General features: G+C 37.7%; 1 long non-coding RNA gene across 1 annotated transcript in view; it reads left to right on the plus strand.

The window, feature by feature from the left end:
• The window catches only part of LOC135277210 (uncharacterized), a 128640-nt gene extending 117169 nt beyond the window's left edge, over nt 1-11471 (plus strand). Inside the window, exon 3 of the long non-coding RNA XR_010344783.1 lies at nt 11326-11471. This is a non-coding gene — a long non-coding RNA (uncharacterized LOC135277210). The remainder of the gene's footprint in view (nt 1-11325) is intronic.
• Nucleotides 11472-17405: the final 5934 nt, after the last annotated feature.

Raw genomic sequence — 17405 nt, forward strand, 5'->3', positions numbered from 1 at the left:
ACTTGCTGAGCTGTTTACTTCAATAACATTCCAAACCTGTGCTGGTTAGGAACTGAAAACATCATCAGACCCTGTGAAATAGAAGACAAGGTGTTCTGGACTATTGACACAACTAAGAAACTTGATGAATAGGGCTTCTAAGCTGCTATCTGGAGGCCGACAGGAATGGTGTAGAGTTTCTCCAAATGAAAGCACTCATCTGCACAGTCATAAAAGATAACCCATTACCATGGCAGGAAATCAAAACTGCAATAAATTTTAAGAAAGAAGAATGATGAAGTAGAAATGGTAGAAAATCTCAAGTGAGAAGATGCTCAGCACATAAAAAGGAAGAGAGCTGTTCAGGCCATGGCAGCTCTGCATAGGGAATGACCTTGGGCTGACTGCTGGTGAACCAGGGAACACTTACAAAACTGGTGCAAATATTTCAAGAGGCTCCAGGCATTAATGTTTAGACAAGCCCTTCTATCCCTCATTGAGATTATTTTCAAGTTAACTTGAAATAATGGCAAGGAAAATCTATGTCTTTGATTCTGGCAGTAGAGAAATTCCATTTGGAATCTGTTAAATAGCTCATGAAATTAAAACTCACACCTGAATTAAAAACCCCCATCTTCCTTTATGCTAAATTTTAGGGCATATTCTATAGGAGATTTTTGCCCTGGAAACTTCAAAAACTCTAGGAAATATTTTTAGAAAGCCTGAGAAGAAATAATTGAGCTATTAGATATTTATAATGAATGAACATTGGTTATCATGAGTTACTTTTTCTAAGGTAACAGGTTCATTAGGCTTATCTTTTATAGGGAATTGATATCCCTGTCTCTCTACTTATTATCTTCCAGAGTTATCTACATTGCTTATCTACTACATTAATAAAATTTAAAAACAAAAAATATAGCAACTTAGATTCACAAAACACAATGAGAAAGCTATTATTTTCTATTGTTTTTCAGAAGAAACTATCACCTATTTCCTTTAAATGAAAAGTGCAGGTTGGAAAGGGCATAGGAGTCAGGCGACCTGAAACACAGACTCTACCATTTACCAACTACGTGATTCTGTTAATTCATTCAACATTTCTGAGAGTCACATTTTTCATATATAAGTTCAACATAATAATTATATACAGGTTGAGGATCTCTAATCCAAAAACCCCAAATCCAAAGTGCTCCAAAATCCGAAACTTTCTGAGTGCTAATATGACACTCAAAGGAAATGGTCATTGCAACACTTTGGATTTTGAATTTTTGGATTAGAATACTAGTCTGGTAAAAAGCAAATATTCTGAAATCCAAAAAAATTTGAAATCTGAAACACTTCTGGTACCAAAAGTTTTGGATAAGGAATACTCAACCTGTGTTATTCACTGGGTGGCTGTGAAGACACAGAGAAATGGCCTAGAGGATAATGCTTTGCAAACTGTTAAGTTCTATTGAGTGCTGGCATTATTATTTTATTATTGAATTAACGTAAAATGTGACTATAATATGGTTTACGAAAACTTTCAAGTGTGAGTATGACCAAGAGGCCCTAAAGGTTTTCCTCAGCTTGATTAAACATTACACAGCCTTCTTCTTGACTCTAGGCACTGACTTCCCTTTCCTTAGAGAATTTTTTTTAGAAATTTACAGTTGGGCAAGTTTCTTCTCTGGCTCCTTAATATGTAAATCCCTTTAAAAGCCTGTTTCTATAACCTGGGAATGTCTTCCCAAGGACCCAGTAGCCATCTCTTTGAAATGTAAACATCAAGAGAGAAAGCACCCCTACTCCAGTTTCTATGGGAAGGTAGGAGTCTAACTTTCCTGAGCACTTTGTTCCAAGTTGTAAAACTACCTCCTATCAAAAAGATTTGAGAAAATTCACTTTTCCTTTGGTTAAGGCCAGTGAACAAATAACAATCACCTGTGATCCCTCTACACTTCAGCTATGAAAAACTCACCTACTCTTTGTTTCAGGGGAGTTAAATTCAGATTTTAGTTCTGGCCTCTCTCCTATTGCAATAGCTTTGAATAAAGACTTCCTTGCCTACGTTTTATCCTGTGAATTGTTGTATTGACATCTATATGGAAAAGGACAAAGATATACTGGGATTCATTTGCAGCAAAATGTAATAGCCTCTGGGATCCACTCGCGATTCCACCCTGGTTACATCACAACCACTCTCTAATAGATTATAATCTCCTGGAGGAGAGGGACTAATCTAAAAACTGACAACACCTAACAATGATGTCTCTACAGAACCATGTACTTGCATCTGTGAAACAACACGCGGATATTAATGTCTTCAGTGTCTAAATCTATTTCAGTTTACATTTCAGAGTTTAATTTATTAGAAGCTGGAGGACATGAAATACTTCCTCAGATAGCATGGTGAATGGGTGTCTCTACACTTTTCCCTATGAAATTATGTGTCAAAAAGCAGATTGCAAAACAAATGCACTTTAATGTGACCTTACAAAATGATGATTTTTAGAGATGTATTACATAGGTAGATAAATGTACAAACTTCAAGAAATAGCAATGTCAAACTTTTGTCAATATTAAACACAATTTAAACATAGTTAATTTAACTCTAAAATGTTGTTACTGTGAGATGCAGAAAGAATAGGTATGGCACAGACACGACAAATAAAAATATTTCTGTCTTAGGAAAAAAGCTAGAGAATAAGAAACTCCTCTCTTAAAATCCTTCAGTAGTTTCCAATTATAGCAGTCCTTCCCTTATCCGAGGTTTTACTTTCCACAGTTTCAGCTACCAGCAATCATAGTCTGAAAATATTAAGTGGAAAATTCTAGATATAAACAATTCATAAATTTTAAATTGCATCTGTTCTGAGTAGGGTGCTGAAAGTTCACACTGTCCTGCTCCATCTTAACTAGGATGCGAATCATCCCTTTGTCCAGCACATCCATGCAGAATTCTCAACCTACCCATTAGTCACTTAGGAGCCCTTTCAGTTATCAGATCAACCATCGTGGTATTGCAGTGGTTGTGTTCAAGTCTTTTATTTTACTAAATTGTTCTATTTTGTTATTAATTATTGTTGTTAATCTCTTACCGTGCTTAATTTATAAATTAAACACTATGACAGGTGTGGATGTATGTATGTAATGGAAAAACATAGCATATATAGGGCATGGTTTCAGGCATCCACTGGGGGTATTGGAACATATCCCCTTCAGATAAGGGGGGGAATACTGTACATAAAGCATAAAGTAAACTATCTTACCCTACCAAAAACATTGATCAAATCTGGAGCAGATCAAATTTCTCCCCCTTATCTCTTTGTATTTACTTCTACAACCCTTATATTGAATATCTTCTCATAAATGGAGAGGAATTGCCTCTGAGATCTAAGAACCTGAAATAGTCACATTTATTAATAGTATTACCAAAAGGCTTCATTGACATAATACTGTTTGCAAATGGGTAATACAATCATTGTGTCACCTTCAAACCCAAAACCCTATGAAATCTCCATCCTCTCACATCTCAACATGATGAGTTTCTCACATTTTTCAAAGACGGTTCACACCTATTACCTTTGCCAGCAGTGAGTTAAGTATTATTATTATCAAGCCCACTTTATTTGTGAGAAACTTGATGCTGAGTATATTTTTTACAACTTACTTGAGATATAACAGACATACGAAAAACCTGCTCACATTTCATGTATACAATTAGATGCTGAGAGAGTTTAAATGTTTAAACATGTGTTAAGGTGGGACTTAAGAAAGGACTGAAGATCATCCATATGTGATGATCAGATCCTGGGGCGATAGAAATGGTCTTTAATTTGTTACACTCCACTGTATGTTCCCAGGACAGGGCTAGAAGTGAAGTGGTAAAGGATGGACATAACAACCCCAGACAACCAGAAGGGCTCACTTGTTTTTCACTGTCTTCTCCAGAGCTTGTAACACAGGGAGAATGACAGGTGCTTCTCTGTACAGTCACAGGAAAATAAAGTCCATAGGGTAGAATGATCTTGGACCCAGGTTGACTTTCCTTAAGAACCTGCCTAAGAATATCCTCTCCACAGACAGGTTATGTACTTGGTGGAGAATCACTGTCTTAGGTGCTGAAGGCCATGGAAGCTGCCCCTCTGGAGGGAAGAATGCTGTGGAGTCTCTAGCCTAGTATAGCTACCACCATGTGGCTAAGTTCTTTATCTTTTACTTTAAAGTTATTAGTCTTATTTGCCTGGGTCTCTTCATATATCACTGTCAATCACTTTCTTTCTTTCAAAAAACATGCAGAGAATCGCAAAACTAATAAGTGGTAGATTGGTGGTTCAGAAATTCCAATTGCATATCCAATACTCTTCTACGCTCTGCTTAATATTTAAAGGATTTCTTTAATGCAAACATTATAAATCACACAATTGGTCCCAGCCAAAGTTCAAAACTGGAAAATAGTTTTGGAGTTCTGTTTCTGGTTAGGATGTGAATGATGCAAAGGACCACCATTTCTGAATGCAGCAACAAGGGAAAAGATAACCCACTTTTCTATAATGCTATAAAAGAGCAATGGATGCAAAGAGACCATAATGAGCTAAATTCCAGAGAGGGATGAGCAAAGAGTTGCAGATGCTTCCACACATACGGGCAAATGCCCAACCCGATTGTGGTTCTGTGTGGAAGTAAACTTGCCATGGATGGAAGAGGAAGGGATGAGAAGAAACCAGCCAGGCTTTCACAACAGTATGAGCCAGCCAAATAAAATGGAATCTGTAATTGCTCAAATGCAAAAATAGTTTTTCAGGTCAACGCATCCCAATTCCTGGGCATTTTTTTCCTGAGAAAGTAGCAGAAATAGTTATGGAGGCACAGGGCTAGAAGGTAGAAGAAATTTTGGGCATTTTTGTGGTGTTCAGATCTCAGGGCCCTGCCAAAGGTGAATCCATAAGTGAATCATAACAAACTAAGCTACAGATCAAAGTCTTTCAGGTTCATATCCTTGGAAGATCATAGGGATTTATTTGTCCCTCAGTTGTAGCAATAGTAGTGAAGAAAGTTGGGGGTTGGGGTTAAGGTGAGGTACAAAGTGAGATCTCCTTTGTCATGAGTTCCAACTAACTGCAGCTGCAGTCCAATCTTGGCCCAATTCAAAGGAAGTAGAATCTAAAAGAATAGACTTCACATTGACTGTCTGATTGAAGAAAGTTCTTGTATACTGTGAGAAAAAAGAGAGGAAAGAAAGAAAAAAGTATTATTTCATCTCCACAGTTTTTTAAACATTATGACTGGGATATTTATAAGATATGTAAAGAGGCAGATAAATTGACTTATAAAATAGAAGATAATCCAGTAAAGGCAGAACTACTAATGACTCACACAATGAAAGTTGCTGACAAAGACTTGAAAACAACTGTTATAAATATGTTAAAGAATTTAAATAAAAAGGTGGGTTGAATGAATTTAGAGATGGTGGATTTTATGAGAGATCTGTAAATGTAAAAAATAAAATTGAAATAATCTAACTTTAAAAATTAATTTTTTAAAAATAATTGAGTACTGCTAGAGCTACAGTTCTTTTCTACCCAGTCCTCTTCATGTGGGCCTCTCCACAGTGCTGCTTGGGCTTCCTTACAATATGGTGGCAGTGTTCCAGGAGCAAGTGTCCCAGAAGACAGGAAGTAGAATCTGCTAGTTTCTATTGTCAAGCAGCCACAGAACCTAAGTATGAAGTTGGAGACATAAACCTCACTTCCCAATGGGAGAATGTCAAAGAATTAGGGGATCATTATTAAACTCACCTCAAATAAAAGAATGGGTAAACAAACCTTGGTATACCAACACAGTATATTTCTACTTAGCAATAAAAAGTAGTAGAATACTAATACATACAACAACATGGAAGTATTTCAAAAACATTATGTTTAGTGAGAGAAGGTAGACTCACAGGAGTAAACACTGAATCACTCAATTTATATGAAGTTCAGGAAAAGTCAAAACTAATTTGTGGTTATAGAAATCAGAAGAGCAGTTGCCTCTGGGGGTTCAATGGACTGAAATGAGGCATGTAGAAACTGTGGAGGGACGAAATTTTCTCTATCTTTATTTGCATGTTGGTTTCACAGGTTTATACATGTGTCAAAACTCATTAAACTGTACACTTAAGATACTTAACTTTTTCTGTACATAAATTATACTAAAGTAGAACTGATCAAAAAAAATTATTGAAGCACAAGCACCTGTACTGGTTCTACACTGGATATTGATTTGGACAAGCTAGCTATAAGAAACATAAATGGGACATTTGAGGATAGTTCATCATGTTTAGGTATGATATAAAAATTTGTTGATCTGTAAAGACTAAGATAGTCAACTGAAAAACCATATTATAAATGTTTGTACAGTATGATCTTATGCCATTAAAAATACTGCTTACATATATTATAGGAAAAATGTAAGTAAATATGTTCTAAGAGCATTTTTGTGGTTATCTGTCATGAGAATGCAATTTTTTATTTTGTATTTTTGCTTGCATGTATTTGCTAATCTTGTAAAATGCACAAGTACTGTTTTTATAATCATAAAAGTTTGTATGAATAACTTGCATTTTGTTTGTGAAAATACTATTGAAAAATCTTTTCTAAAACCCTGCTCCCCAAATATGCCATTTTTACCAAGTGTAAATTCAAGTAAAATGTATTGTGTGCAGCATTGAAGAGAAGATTGAATAAAGTACGGTAACAGGTAACCTTCCTTAGACACTTAACATGTGTTAATCACCGTGTTTTGTGCTTGCATTGAATTCTTGAAATAATCTTATGAGAAAGGTATCATTACCACTCCCACTTGCAGCTCAGGCACCTAACGCACAAAACTAGCAAAAGGCTGAGTCCCCACTTGTCATCACTCACTGTGTTAATGCTACACGTACATCATCTCCTTCATTTTCAAAGCACTATTATGAGATTGGAGATACTCAGATAGAGAACTGAGGATACAAAGAATGGAATAATTTGCCCAAGGTCACACAGCCATCCAGTGGCATAGCCAGGATATGAAAACAAGTATGTCTGCTATTGACCAGCAAATGCTACACTGACTTTATCAGTGGGATGCAGTATCTTCAGCCCTAGCTGAGACTATAACTCCATGCTTCCACTGCACAACTTATAAAATGCCCAGATAAGAAAGCTGATATTTATAAAGGGTTATTTGGAGGAAATGAACCCATTCATTTATTTATAATCTAGAGCTAAAGCCCGATCACCAGAACATTGCAGGTTCGGAACATATTATCTTGGCCTGCTGCAAAATTGCTTTCCCTGAGTTCAGCTTTCTGTCCTCGGTGCTTATTGAGGGATAAGTCAAGAAAACATTTCATGAATCCCATAAATGTGTTTGCAATAGAGAAGTCATCAGAGACCATTTTGCCTTACCTCTCACTGTCCTATAGATAAGGTGAAGATCCGGATGAGAACTATCTTTTAAAATTAGGTACTTGGTAAAACTGCATTCCTTGAGAAATTCCCTTAGCATTTATTTTACTTTTTATTTTAAAAACAAATAGGGCTTACTTTGTGCCAGCCACTGTTCTAAATGCTTTACTAATACTGGTACCTTTAATTTAATGCTTGTAACACAGCATGAAAAAGTTACTTCTCTCATTTCCATTTAACATATGAGAAAACTGAGGCACAGGGTGGTTACTTAATTTTCTCAAGGTCATACAGTTTTTCTTTCTTTCCTCACACTTTTGTCTCTGCAGACAAATGTGTTTTCTTTCATACTGTGCTTTCTAAGAGGTTCAGAGGCAAAATTTTTACCCAACTCTAACAGTTCTGTGGGACACTTTCACCTGTAAACATGTATTTTTTTTCCGTCGTTGTTCTGATACTGAATTATATTTTGCATTGTTTTTGGTTCCTCCATGGATAGATACAGGCATAAAAACAAGAATGGAGCCAAAGATTGAGATATAAATAAAAGTACAGTTACTTATGCAACTCCTGTATGCTGAGCCAAGTACTTTGTAACAAGAAATCAAGAAAAAATGTCTGTATTTCATTAAATGTTTGATATAAGTTCCAAAGAAATCAAATCTTGAAACAAACATATAAATGGAATTAATCCAAATAAGAGATGATATAGACAAGAGGGAGGATAATGGTAATACTTTTTAAATCTTTGGAGCAAATTCAGTGGATTCAGAAAAAAAATGAAAATGTGTATGTTCAGGAGTTTGTCATTGTACTGCCCACAGCTTAGCTTCTCGAAGCGATTTTTCTCTTGTAGAAGCCAGAAAAGCAATAAATTTAACAAGGCATAGGAAGGCATTCAGGAGCCCCAACTACATAAACCACCTGCTAGAACACAATAATACTAAGAAATACCAGTTCTTGTCTTTTGTTGCAGATAAGATGCTTCAGCAATGACAATATTTTATTTGTAATCCTTCACAGCCAATTCCGATTTAGTACTGAGGTGAGAGTCTAGGTTTGCAGCTGAACCAAAGCTACTTCACACAGTGAAGTATCTTTCAACTTTGTGTTTATCATATTCCTCTGTTAGAAAAGTGACAAGGACTGTTTTCACTGGTGATTGAGGGCTTCTGTGAAAATACACATCATTCTATTTGGATGTTATTTCTTTATCAAGAGGCTTATTCACTGATTACTCTTCTAGAAGTCACGCTAAAGATACTGTCAATATTGTCACATCACCTTAAGAGTCCAGCAGCCAGTGGAACCTCTCTCTAGTCTGAGGTATCACGTATACAAGGCAATGTCTCCCCTGTGTGCGGGAGGGTGGTGAACTCTGTTTCTGGATATACCTGTATGTACTAGTTTGCTAGGGCTCCGAGTGGGAAGTTTCACCAACAGAAATGTATCCTCTTGTGGTTCTGGGGCAACAAGTCCTCCGAGGCCTCTTTCCTTGGCTTGTGGGTGCCTGTCTTCTCCCTGCATGACCACATGGCCATTCCTCTGTGTGTCTGTGTACCAATTTCCTCTTCATCAGTCAAATTGGATCAAAGCCCACGCTAATGACCTCATTTTAACTTAAATATCTCCTTAAATACCCGATCTCCAAGTAGAGCCACATTCTGAGGTACTGGGAGTTAGAACTTCAACGTGTTTGGGGGGCACAGCCCATAACACTGTGACATTTAAAGTCTCTCCACATCTAATTGTATGCATTAAATATGAGCATTTTTTTGTATCTCAGTTATACTTCCAGAAAACTGTGAGGCACACATGCTTCACTCATCTCTCTGCCTCGTTCTGAGTGGATTTGGTATTTTGGGGCCAAGTTATCAATTGCAGCAGCCCTATTTCTCAGAAGCCACATGAATGACTTAAAAAGCTGCTGATTTGGCCGGGCGCGGTAGCTCATGCCTGTAATCCCAGCACTTTGGGAGACCAAGGCGGGTGAATCACCTGAGGTCAGGAGTTTGAGACCAGCCTGGCCAACATGGTAAAACCCATCTCTACTAAAAATACAAAAAAATTAGCTGAGCGTGGTGGCAGGCACCTATAATCCCAGCTACATGGGAGGCTGAGGCAGGAGAATCACTTGAACTCAGGAGGCGGAGGTTGCAGTAACCTGAGATTGTCCCATTGCACTCCATCCTGGGACACAAGAGCAAAGCTGTTTAAAAAAAAAAAAAAAAAGCTGCGGATTTTCTGTTTAGGGTCAACCCTCCTGGGTCTGCCTCCAAAGGGTCCTGTCAAACGTTAGTGAGCTTGTCTGCTGGTGTTCTTGCATTAGCCTTCACTGCCTCACTCCAAAAGAATGGGGACTATGGGAATCTTAGACCTTACGGTAGGCCATTTGGGAAAATATTTTGGAACAGAAGGATTTCTGTTCTCCTAAAATTATAATTAACTCATTGAGGATAAGAAATGTGTCTTTTCTAACTCTACCTTTGTTGCTCACTAGGGAGCCTAGTGAGGAACTGGTGATAGTAAATGTACTGAATTTGATGAGTTATTAGGCTGTCTGTTTCCCGTTGCTTATTGTGGGCCATGCCCAAAGCTAAATACAAGTGGAGAACTTAATTTGTTGAAAGTTATCATGGCTATTAAGAAACCCGTGAGGCAGGAATAAGTTTTAAAACAAATGTATCTACACTGTAGGAACACTGGTTGAATTTGAACCCCGGGAAATGACTATTTCTATTACGCCTTTACTCAAACATACAAACCGAACTCCATTTTGGTGGGGTAATGGAATCACAGGGAAAGAGAGACCTAAAAATGTCAGATACAGGAGAAGAGAAAAATACAACTACTTTATCAGCTTTTCTACCTTTGACCCTGTGTGGGTAACAAGCAATGGCTAATACCCCAAATCCAGGATCATACACATCTTTCAGTAGAATGAAGCAGGAAGTTTTTAATAGCTTCAGATATATGGTTTGAAACAAAAACCTTTTCTGCTCAACTTTACTTAAAATAGAACAAATCTATCTGCAAGAGGGCTCTCACAAAAAAACAAAAACACAGCAAATTTCACAAGGAAAGGTGGTAATCTTGAAATGTCATTTATTTGTTCAAAGAAGAATTACGTTTTGAATAGCCCAGCTCTATGAAGAATTCCAATGTGATGGAAGTTTTTTAATATGCTTAAATAAGATTCTTAATGCCATGACTTGTTTTTAGTTGAGACCTTATTAAACACCCTATTGTGTAAATAGGAAACAATTTCAGTTTGAGTGTTTTCATTTTCATTAAAGATACAGCAAACAGATTTATAGAATTTTTTTTGCATTAACAAAGTAATTTTGGAGCCCCATACTTTGGTGCAAAAAAATAATAAGGACTTGTGCAATATTCTTTGTACCTTGCAGTGTATGGCAAGACATCTGATTTAGGGTTGAAGAGCATTACATTTTAGATAAGGTAGCCGACTGTATAAACACATTGTTTCTGTAAATTTCATATCGCCTTGTTATTCTGGCACCTGCTGTTCAAAGAGAGAGGAAAGCTGAAGGAAATAGAACTCAGCACAAAACAGAGCTGCATCCAAAGTGGAGACTGCTGGGATGCATGAGGAAGAGACACAAAGGGAAAGACAAGATGGTTTTAAGCATTTCTTAGGTGTGGGGAAAGGTTTGTTTCCTTTAGTGTATTACTATGTTTAATTGAGAAAAAAGTGAATAAGCTGAAGGGAAATTTGAGAGGAAAATGAAAAGTTTTTGATTAATTGCAACTCACAGACCCCTAGAGCTGGAATGGACTTTATAGAATCCCAGTGTTGTGAAACTAAGGAAAGTAAGGCTCACAGAGGTATTTATATACTAAATGCCCACTTAATGAATAAAATGCCAACTGCATTTATGTATGTACGTATTTTTTTTTATTCCAGCAGGAAAGATGAGAGATCAGTATTCACAAAACATCTGAATCGGTTTGAATGCTGAGCCCCCAAGTCTTTGCCACTGGGGAGAAATGCTCTGTCCTGCGGCCACAGCCCTGGTACCAGAGAAATGGAACTCCTGGGTTCCTCAGAGACTACACCATCTCACTCATCACATGGCTTACAGAGGTAAAATCTGAGGGCCTCTCTGGATGCCAGAGATTCTTGCAGTATAGACTGGTAGTGAAAACCCTTCTGGAAATATCCCTGAGAATAAGAGGTTGTACTTTTAAGCCATGTATCCACATCCACCTGTGGAGTTGTGTTGAGTTGCTGGAATCTTCAGGATTCTTCCCCAGGGCAGCCAGGCGACTGAGAAGAACACAGGCTTCTTGTCAGAATATTCTGTGTATGAATTTTGCCTCTGCAAAGGACTATTTTTGTGGCCACAAGTGGACACTGAACTCTATGGATCTCTGTTTATTGTAGGGAAAAAATGACATACAGCATACAAAATGCCAAGTGATGGCCTTTTCTGCCAAACACGGAGGAGTTGAATGCTAAATTTGCATTCATTTCCTTCAAATTCCAGAAGTTATTTCATTGACTTAGTGCAGAATTTTATATAATTAATTTTTTTCTTGGTTACCTAATTTGCAAACTGGGAATTAAGAACATTCAAAATCCTTTTGGATCACTGATTAAAATGAGTGATGAGCAATTTCCTAGAAAACAATGAACATTAGCTATCAGTCACTCTGTGAATAAGTTTTATTATTGGCTCCACTGATTTTTTTCATCCTTCTGTCTAAATAGCAGTCCCAGCTTGAATGCTGTCTTTACGCTATATAATGGGCTACAGCAATTCCCAATACCTAGATGAAGAAAGAGGTGAGTGTGGTATGGACTGAGCTATTATATAGTTCAAAGAGATCAAAGTTCCATGGTGGAAGGTAGCTTACTTTTTTTTAAAAGGTGGTTATTTCGTGCAGCGTGCTTTTATTAGGTGGGTTGATCCAGGTGTTATGTGCTAGGAGGAGAAGAACATTTAAAAAAATCCCACACAAAAAATTAGCAAGAGCCATAGACAAAACAAAACAAGAAAAAATATTTTAAAAAAGAACGTTGCATGGACTACGAATTATATCAAATAAGAAGGATTACTTATAGATTCATTTATATCATAAATATTTAAAAAGAGATTCTAAGATTTCTTAATATTTCCACAGTTCCTTCCTACAGGAGGATTAAAAATATTCATTCATTCATTCAGCTCCATTTATTGAACACCTACAATAGAGCAGAAATTATTCTACTGGACAACAAACAAAACTGGAGCTGACTTTCTAGTGGGGAGGGTGAGATAGTAAACAAATGTGCTTCCAGGCACTGGTAAGTACTGTAACGGCAGATTGAGAGAGGGTCTAGCAAGCAAGCAAGGGACCTGGCCTGTTTGTGATAAGCTTGTCAGGTGTGGCCTCTTTGAGGAGGTGATATGAGAGCAGAGATCTAAATTAAGCAAGGCAGGGAGCCATGTGGAGGTCTGGAGGAAGAGTAATGCAGGTAAGAGGAACAGCAGATAAAAGACCTTTGTGCAGATAGAAAGAAGCATGGCATGTACCCGGAACAAGAAGGCCAGGTGACCCAGAGATCGAAGAAACTGAGAAGGGACCTTTTACCATAGAAGGAAGGATAGAATGATGCCCAGAGGAAATGGAGTTCATTCTGAATGTTATAGGAAGCTGTGATGGTTAACTTTATGTGTCAACTTTGGTAGGTTTGGTGACCATTTGTTTTGTCAAACAGCCATCTAGAGTTGCTGTGCAAACATTTTTTTTACATTTAAATCAGCAGACTTTGAGTAAAGAAGATTACCTTCCATGATGTGGGTGAGCCTTGTCCAATCAGTTAAAAGCCGTAGGAGAAAAGACAGAGGTCTCTCAAAGAGGAAGGAATTCTGCTTCCAGACTGCACCATAGAAATTCTGCCTGAGTTTGCAGCCTTCAAACTCAAGACTACAATATCTCTTGGCAGAATTTCTAGGCTGCTAGCCTGTCTTGCAGATTTTGGACTTGCCTGCCCCCACAATTGTGTGAGCCGATTCCATAAAATAAATCTCTTTCTGCATATATACATCTGATTGGTTCTGGGTCTCTGAAGAATCCTAATATAAAAGCTATCAGAGTGATCAGAGCAGGGCATAACATGATCTGATTAACATTTTAAAACGATCACACAGATTGCCAGGAGGGATAATGGACTCTTGGTGAAAAGAGGGAAGTGGGAAAACCAGCTAGAAGACTGCTCCTGTCTTGTAGGTGAAACCTGGCAGTGGCCTGAATTTGATCAGAGGATGTTGGATTTGAGGAATATTTTGGAGGATTTTAAAACAAATCGGATGACGAACGTGAGAGAAACAGAAAAGTCAAGCCGTACGTTTTGAGCTTGAGCAGCTGTGTGAATGGTGTCCTAGTGATTAAGACAGTTCTGGAATCCCGGGCAAGGAGCAGGTGTGCAGAGGTGGAAAAGTAGTCAGGGATAGAGTGGAGAGGGACGTATTAAGGATCAAAGTTTTTATTTTGAATGAATTAGTCTCATGTTGCCCATTAGCTATCCAAATGGAGGTGTCAGGTAGAATATAAGATGCAGGGACAGGGCTGGAGATCAACATCACTTAGGCGACCAAAGCATTGGTAGATGCTGTACAGTGACGGCTAAGAGCATAGTCTCTGGAAGGCAGACCATCTAGATTCAAATCTCAACCCTACTCTTCACGGATAGAACTTGATTGTCCTAGGCTTCTCATCTGAAAAATAAGGGTGAAACTAAACATACTGTATTGAAGTGACACAAAGATTAAATTAGTTAACATGCATAAGCACTTAGGATGATGGCTGGATCCTAGAAAGTGTTATGCCAATGTTACCTATTATTATAATCAGAGCTCAGAGGTTTTTTTTTTTTTTTTTTTCCTTGCCCATCACATCAACTGCTAGATGGAGACAGCGGTTTGGGGATTGTTTCCCAAGCATACCTACTTTGCATGGATTTTGTTAGCCCAAAGAGGTGAAGCTACAAACAAAAATTGGGGTGAAGCAAGTGTTTGTCTTCTTTTTGCAGGGGCAGGGAGCACTTTCAGAGCGATGAAACCTGATAAAGCTCTACTCCCTTAGATATGACCTTTGTCCCCCTGCTTTGTTCTCTTTATTGCGCTGATCACCTTCTCACATACCTTCTATGCCATGATGATTTATTTGTTTACTTTCTGTCTCCTGAACACTACCTAAAAAAGCTGAGATTTTCTACTGTTTGTTTTTTTTTTTAAACTTACTATTAGCACCTGGAGAAGTGCCTGACTCAGTCAAACTATGGGAAATAAATGATATTTCTGGGCACTTATTGTTCCTTTTGTCTCTTATTTCTTCAGATATTTTTTCATGAGAAAACCACATCAAAAAGAAGGTTGGACATTAATATGCTTCTCTGGACCTGTGGATTTTTGTGTATAATGACAGTTTTCATCGAGACAAACCTCATCTATGAAATGGATCTTCAGAGAAAGCTGCTGATGGCAATTTTAGTTTTACTTTGGAAATCAATTGCTGAATCGACATATGGTCTTCCGAAAGCGATGGTGCTATACTTGCTGTTGGTTGTCCACTCTAGTTTCCCTGCCAGTCTATATGTGGGCCGCATTCTACTCCAGCTGCAAATTCTAATCACAGATTTTTGCTCAGCAATGCTTGCCGATGAGAGGCATTGAAAGCTATGCAGGGTGGAAGTTGATACATGGCCCGGTCGATCTATGACTTAGGAGACCTATTGCAAGTCCAAGGAACTGTATTGATTCTGCAGAATGGACTGGAAACTGACCCTCATTTCACAGAACCCTCTAACTTGCTCCTGGTCCGTTTATTCCCAATGAAGCACTTGCATCATGCAGCTTTGTTCCAAAATCATTAACTTTTATTTCCCTTTACATTCTGTCGTGATTTTTACCTTATGTATAAAGAGTGGACAAATTGATGTCTTTATTTAGCACAAAAGCTTTGGTCCTGTTTCAATGTCAGCTATTCAGAGGCAGTTAATTTTATCTTCTCTCACTGCATGGGTTTAGTACACAGATACTATTTCCTTGGAAATGCAGACATTGTGTCAAAATAAAGTACATTTGATCCCTACACCACTTGTGCCAGCAATTATTAATGATCATCCTTAGAGGATTGTATTACAAGTAGTCTTTTTAAAACGTTTCCCTAGTTTCTTGATTAGATTAATGTTAATATTAAGACTGTTGCCTAATTTCTCATTGTGGTTATGCTAGCCAGCACATTATTGTACAGGGAGTTCAACAAATGATGGGCAAGGTGAGTTAAATATTCATTCCTGAGGCTGTTTGGGAAGGACATTGACTGTCTGCTGCTCTCAGGTTTTCCTTTTATCTATAGAATGGATGAGAGGCTGAAACAGGGCTTTCCTCATCAGCCATTCTCTTTGTTTTTGAGATGCAGGTGTGGACTGGACTTCCAGATATCACCTAGAAAAAAATGACCAGTTTCCAGATTAGGTTATGATCCCTTTGTTATGCCTTTGAATTCCAAGCATATTTTATTTCATTGGAGGATGGCCATTACATTCTAATAACTAAAATTATAGGAAGTTCTAGCTGGAAGGAAGCTTATAATTCTCCTACCAGAGAATGTTCATTATGGAGATAAGTAGCAAGGCCTGAGAATTTCAGAACTTACTCCAGGCCACAGAGCCATCAGCTTATCTGGGATGAAAGTCCATGGCTCCTGAGCTCTACCGTAATATTACATCTTGGTTTGGAAGTAGTTACTCATTTTTCCTGGGCATTTATTTAAGGTAGAACATTTAGAACAAGTCTGCCTTCTTTGAAAGAGGTGACTGGTTTTTCCCACTGCAGCCAAATCAGGTAGGGAGGTCAGTCCGTGAGCATGTCTGAAAAACACACTGACTCACTTTCCTGTGGCTGCTTTACTCAGAATTGTCACATTACCAGGTCTTTCCAGTTGCTATGTTTGATTCACGTAAGGGGAGAAAACTGATCTAAGCAATGGAAGATATGTGGATAATCAAAAAAAATTAAATAGACATTTTTTCCCCTAAGGTGGAAAGGAAGGAGAAGGATTCAGATAAAAGCTTCTAAGAATAATGATTCTGTCAAAATAAATGTCATAGCCCTCATCTTGACTTTGTTATGTCATTACTATTTTATCCATACTGCATGACCTGGGGAGCTGATGCTACATCCAAGGGTGAGGAACCTCCCTTTGTTATCTGCCAATATAGCTACCAATTCTGTAAGTGTGAATGGCATGGCAATACTTTTATTAATAAGCAAGTATATCAGTTTATTATACAGTACGTCAAATAAAAAGTGCTAGGGGGAAAAAGAAGGAAAGGTAATCTTGGTGACAGGTGAAAACTTCGATCACAGGAACATCTTAGTTTAAACATAGTTTCTGAGTTTGCAAGTTATATACTAAATAGCACCACCATATGGAGCAGATGCAGGCAAAGCCACAAAAACTAAGAAAATGAGGTCACAATCGTGGAAATGAGACATTTTCCCCTTTTTACATGTCCTTGGTTGTATGTAGATTGCTTCACTGTAAAGGGATACATATTGAACCTGTTTTCTATAATTTAACTGAATTACAGTGTTCATTTTTACATAGAGCGAGAAAGAATTCAGACATAAGAAAGGGTATCTATTAGCTCTGTTTGTTTATATGAAAACAAAATTTTGCATGCTATTTTAATGGAAGATCAAGTAACAGATTGTTTATTTAAAATCTATTTTACTTTAAAGATGAATCTTTCATTCTCCCCTCCACTCTGTTTATAATGTTTATCCATTCATTCCTTCATTCATTAAAATTATTTGGCAGGAATTGAAGTTGTTTTTGAAGCACCTTTACTGGAAGAAATCAACACCAAGAGTTATTGCTATGTTCTCTCACCTTTTTTACTTTGTGACAAAATAGAAACATAGAATTGGACCCTTTGAAAAGGATTGACAGCTGCAGTGGTGACAAAGGCTGATCTTCATGGAGAAACAGGGT

The sequence above is a fragment of the Aotus nancymaae genome, unplaced genomic scaffold (genome assembly GCF_030222135.1).
Source record: "Aotus nancymaae isolate 86718 unplaced genomic scaffold, 86718_ANA_hifiasm-v0.15.2.pri h1tg000030l, whole genome shotgun sequence".
NCBI lineage: Eukaryota > Metazoa > Chordata > Mammalia > Primates > Aotidae > Aotus > Aotus nancymaae.